We start from the raw sequence: 5,685 nt of genomic DNA, 5'->3' as shown, positions 1-5,685 counted from the left end.
TATTGGCCTCGGACTAGTTTCTTGGCATTTTGATTAAGTGAGCTTCAGATAAAGTGTGAAATGTAACCAGTCGCCTTCAAATGGTGGAGGCAGCCAATTGTGGGACTGAACCAACGTGTGACGCTGATGCCACTAGTTCTTAGTTAATTATTAGGCTTCATGCTATTGAGTATTGGTTCGGTCCACAGAATCTGTCTCCACCAATCGGAATATTAAAACAGTTGCCACAATGCTGTTGCCTTCATTCACCAGGACTTAAGGTTTTCTTTCTCTATGACCAAGTCATACAAGGATAATTACTACACAGTCTTATGGAATTAGGATGGTTGTATCTGGAGATTTCGGGTATTGAAAAAAGTGGAGACAGGAATCAAGTTGTGGATAAAAATGTTCCCAAGTTCTTTAATATTTTCCTTGGAAATTCAGTTTTATCTACTGATTGTTTTGGGGGTAAAAAAATTGGCTCAGCTGCTCCATGGTTACTTACCTTCTGCATAAGGTTTTAAAATGAAAACACAAATGCAGCAATGATTGTTGCTATAAAATCTCTTTAGATCAATGCTGATGAATAACGTGCTGCACTAGTTTAATATTGTGCAGAGTGGATTCCTCCTAAAATCGAGGAACAGGAATCATACTCTATCTTGTTTTAGAAGCATTGACTGAGTTTTGCTGGTTACGTTCAGTGACTTCGGATCTTTTTTTTTTTTTTTTTTAAAGTTGGGGTTTGACCTTTATTTTGTTGATTTTAAATAGTTTTGTTTTTAAATAGATGATGATACATTTATACAGTCTAGGGTCTATCGATACACTTTAATACGACAAGTAAGGTCTGCAATTGTTTGTTATTGTGGGGGTGTAGAATGCCCTCCTCTTAAAGCCACCAGCCCTCATGTTCTACTTTGGAGGCCGTATTTCCTAACTGCATTTAAGGGCAGCATTTGAAGTAAATCACAGAACTGGTATTTGTCGAAGGCAAATTGTGTTAAGGGAGATGTTCCACTAAATCTCATTTATTATCTGCATTGAGGTTCAAGAATTGCACCAAAGCGTAGAAACTTGTTGCTGCTTTTCATTGTCAAGTTGATGGGTTGGAAGTGTCAGCTCCTGGGTCATATTACAAAGGTTGTAATATGATCGTTTAGTAGTGAGAGCTGTTAATGCTGGGTTCACAAAGCCTGCAATAGTGGCTAGGAATTAACAGATAAGTAACCGTGAATTAAAAGAAATCTTTTCCAAAAAGGAGGTTTTACATCTGTCCACTAAAAAAAGACTCCAGACATCATAAAATGGTCTCTGCTGATTTCTACACATTGAATATTCAATCCATATTACAAGTCCTACTTTAGATCCCTTTGTTGCAGTGATAATATATACACATATAAAAGCAGAAGCTCTTAGTCTTCTAGTCATCGGCCTTTCCATACTTGTTTAGCTTGTGCAGTCTTTGGAAGTGGTGTCAAATCTGATAATAGGAAAAAGTGACAAAGCTTTGGGTAAGTCCGGGTGATAGAGGCCTAATAAGGCTTTTCCTGGTTTCAGGAAGGGAATGAGGTTTACACAATAAATGTATAATTTTTTTTTTTGTGTGTTTAAGTTTCCAAAGCTGCAGGTCCAATCAGAATCAGACTGTGGCTTACAATCTGCCACTCCTAGGATGCAGGTCACTAAGGAACTGAGAGCAATGAGAAACCATCCATTCTTGAGTGTGCTGGTCTGTGTACCCCTTGACTCTTGATGTTATGGTACAAAAATGTAAGCATTCCCTTTAGTCAGAATTTTGCACCCCACTTGATGGGCTATAGATTTTAAAAATATAACATGTTAACAATCAACAGCTGGATTCCAAAGGTGATAGGTTAACCCCTTGAGATAATTACACAAATCAATAGTGTTCAAGATCAGGATAGGAGTTTCTCAAATCACAATTAGAGGATATATTTAGGATGCAGAGACTCCCTTGATGCGACTTACTGAATGTGAGATGAGGGAACTGCACATATGCAGTGAAAGGAGAGATTTTGATGTTCTATAATCTACAACATTGTGGGTGGTTATTGCATACTAACAATATGTATTCAAATGTGGGGGCTGGCCCCTGAGCAGTATGACATGGACTTATCAAAGGATTTTTGTCATGCAACTAGGAGCTGTTCCTATTTGGAGTCAGATCTGTTTAATTCAGGAATGGGGCGCTGATTTTGGAAGTTGGAGAGTAAGAAATTATTTACAGACAGGGTATTTCCTATACATCTAATAGATTAATACAGACACCAACTGGATCATTAAATGTTATCTAAGCATAGTTGATATGCAAAACACTGCTGTTTGATTGCATGAATTATTGTGGAAAACTTTTTAAACAAAGGAGCTAAATCTATAATCTAGAAAAGGTATGTCGGGACGACCAGTTGCTTTGGTTTGTAGTTTCTATATAATGCACCTTTTAATAGCCATGCCATTAAAAATAACTCCAGCAATCCATAAGCAAGGAAGGGGTCCTGAGAATGATAGAATCAGAAGTACTGGTTGTGTTGGAGCAATGCTGTTCAGGACATGGACAGTTATCAATTGCAATACCTCTATCAAGCATATGCCACCATAGCAATCTAACTGGGCATAAAAGATGATGAAGATGATCAAGTGGTTATATTAATAAAGTTCTGTTTTTGAAGAAACTCTTCTAAGTGTGTAATACACGCTCATCCAGTTATACCAGGTAGTAGGGAATAAAATTGTGGAATGTGCCCGACAGTGTTCATTCAGTGCTGGGGTTGCTCTTGGAAGGCTTGGTGCACCCCTCACTAGTTGGCATGGGCAAAAGCTGACCTGTTATCCTGACGCTACTAGCTTGTCAGGTTACTGGTTGTGAGACAATATCAGAATGTCAGTTAGATATCTCAAAGAAGTGAGCCAAGGGATGCTATAACCTTGGTCAAAACCCAGTGATCTAAGAACAAGACAAAGTGGAACACCTGTAATTGGAAGTGTTGCTACTCTTCTGAGATGATGATGTGGAGAGAGCTGTTGGGTGTCTGATGCCAGAAATTTCTTGCCACCTTTATAGACCTCAGGTGGTAGCAAAAGGACTTACCGATGTCGTTGGCTTATGAGTTTGGCAGGGTACTTACTATTGTATTTTCACCCAAGTATCGGGTCAATTGCACGATAAACGACCGTTTGTCCCGATAGTGCAATAATGTGTACACTCCAATGATTATTATTATCATTTGTTAGGCGCCACAAGGTATCCGCAGCGCCGTACACAGTACAAACAGTAGGCTATACAGGGTACAGAACAATAAACAAAAATACCAATACTTCAGAAACTCCAGGCAGGCAGATGCAATAAGCACAGAGCAGAAGAACAGGTGAGGAGACAGGAGGGAAGAGGGCCCTGCTCATGTGAGCTTCCATCCTAAAGGATGTAATAAACTAGATATCCCTTCTCCAGAAATGATGAACGATTATCATTCCAAATCCCATCGTATCGTTCCAAGTCTGCAGTGTGTATACACTCATGACCGGCAGTGTCCATAGATCTCTATGGACTGTAGAGTCAGGATCTTTTCAGCAACTGGTTATGACAGATGAAGAGCGCAAATCTTTTAAAAAGTGTTGTGTGTACACATCTGCATGTTGACTGGGGCTTTTTGGTTTTCTCTAGTGTGTACCCAGCCGTTGTACCGTTTGAAGACTTGCTCTTGGCCTGTGACTGTAAGAATAAAGTCACCTTATCCCAGTTAAACCAACATAGACTCGATTAGATTGTAGTTGTTAACTTTTATGCAAATCCATTTCTCTACAAACTGTCAGGCTTGTGGGTGGCTGTTACTCTCTTGCCTGAGAACAGGCTACAGAAGAGATGGCTCTTTGTGTTTGGTGGGGTTCACTAACCAGACCTTTGCAGCAGCACACTGAAGAAGAGTCCCCTCAGAAGATAAATGCACAGGAGCTATTCTCTGTAAAAGGCATCTCTGGGGACGGGAGATCTAGTTTAGTAAGAATGATTTGGCTTTGAAAGGAGTTTTTGCAGAATGTTGTTTATCCTGATACCCATTAAACTGAAAGGAAACCTATATATCTCATTGCTCGTTTCAAAATCTTAAGCACTTTACTGGATTCTAGAAAAGTTGCTATTTGTTTTTTTTTTAATAATGGAGTCTAGAGACAATACCTCAAGGTGGGAACAGACGTTTGAAGTTCTATGATGTAGTGTTCGGTGTCTTTTCAATGAACTGATCCTGGGAGAGATCTTGGACAAGATGTTGAAGGAAACACAAGAGAAATGGTTTCCTCAATGCCCTATTGTCCATGTACTGCTATCTTAGAGAAATGGGATAAAAGAGTGAAACGATAATCTCATCAAGCCCCTACCTCAACATCCTTGGACTGTAGATCTGCAGTTTCCTGCTGTAGTTCTGAGGGTGCTTCAGATATTTCATTTCATGTAGTATACAAGTAAAATTGCTCTTTGTTGCAAGTTCTGAGGATTTATCTGATTCTCTTGTACTAGAGGGGGTGTTAGTAGGGCAGGGCTCCCAAGGGTGACTTTTTTAAAAAAAATAATTTTAAGAACAAATGAAAGATCCTATTTGTAGTTAACCGATTCTGCAGAGACACAAATAGCTGCACAGCTCTTAAATTTGAGTCAGATATTGAACTTTTTTATATTCTTTCAAATCGATAAAATTCCTTGGAAATCGTTGCAGGCACGTGGAGGTTTTACATAACCTAACTAATATACAGCAGATAGAGGGGAGTGGGGTTGCTGAATTGGGTTCCGTAGCAATTGAGAAACTGGGCAAAAATTCAGTAGTCAAAAAATATTCAGATACTAAAGCAGAAGATGAGAGCCTTAAAGGTGACTAGAAATTGCAGGGTTACCTGTAGGATTAATACTTTTTTTTTTTCCAGGCCTCTAAAACCTCTGCTAGTGCCTGTATTAATGTATGTTTATGTAGATTGTAGACTATTGCAAAAATAGTTAAAAATAAAATTCTACAATGTCTGGCCTGATTTATTATTGTGGGAGAGTCCTTTCAGAGCACTGGATCAGCTATGTAAAATGATTATGCTCCTTCAGGGGGTTTTGTACACAGGAATGAGCCAGAGCGGGATCTAATTTTTGTGGCTACTGTGGAAATGAAGCAACCGCAGCTTCCGGCTTCACTGGGTGGGTATACATTATGCCTGCATTCTTTGGAAGTCAGTGGATGGTACCAGAGGTAGCCCTATTGTTATCAACGTTCTCCGGATGCAGCATATAACTGCATAGGCTTAGTGTTCGCGTGGCTGGAGCGAAGCCAGAGGAGACCATGGAGGTCTTCAGGTGTTAATACTGGTGAACTACTGGAGTGTGGATCAACCCGGTAATATAGCAGCACTGTTGAAATCCGATTGGGTATAATAGAAATTATCATTTTGGAGCATAATGATAAAGAGGACTTCTCCAGATTGCTGCTAGGCTATGTCCCACTCGAAACCAAGTGTAACATTTCATTTTAATATCTGTGGTACATGGTTTTTCTTTCTGAAGTGTCTTTGCAACTTGTTACACTGTTGAAAGAAGCCCTGTTGCCTACCTCAGCTCATGAGCTTAGTGACATAATAGGGAAGTCCGACCCAAACTGGTAGTTTGCAAAGAGCTGCATAGCAGACTATAGCAGTGGACAAGTTCCATCC

The sequence above is a fragment of the Mixophyes fleayi genome, chromosome 10, assembly GCF_038048845.1.
Source record: "Mixophyes fleayi isolate aMixFle1 chromosome 10, aMixFle1.hap1, whole genome shotgun sequence".
Taxonomy (NCBI): Eukaryota; Metazoa; Chordata; class Amphibia; order Anura; family Limnodynastidae; genus Mixophyes; species Mixophyes fleayi.
Note: the sequence above shows the minus strand (reverse complement) of the source record.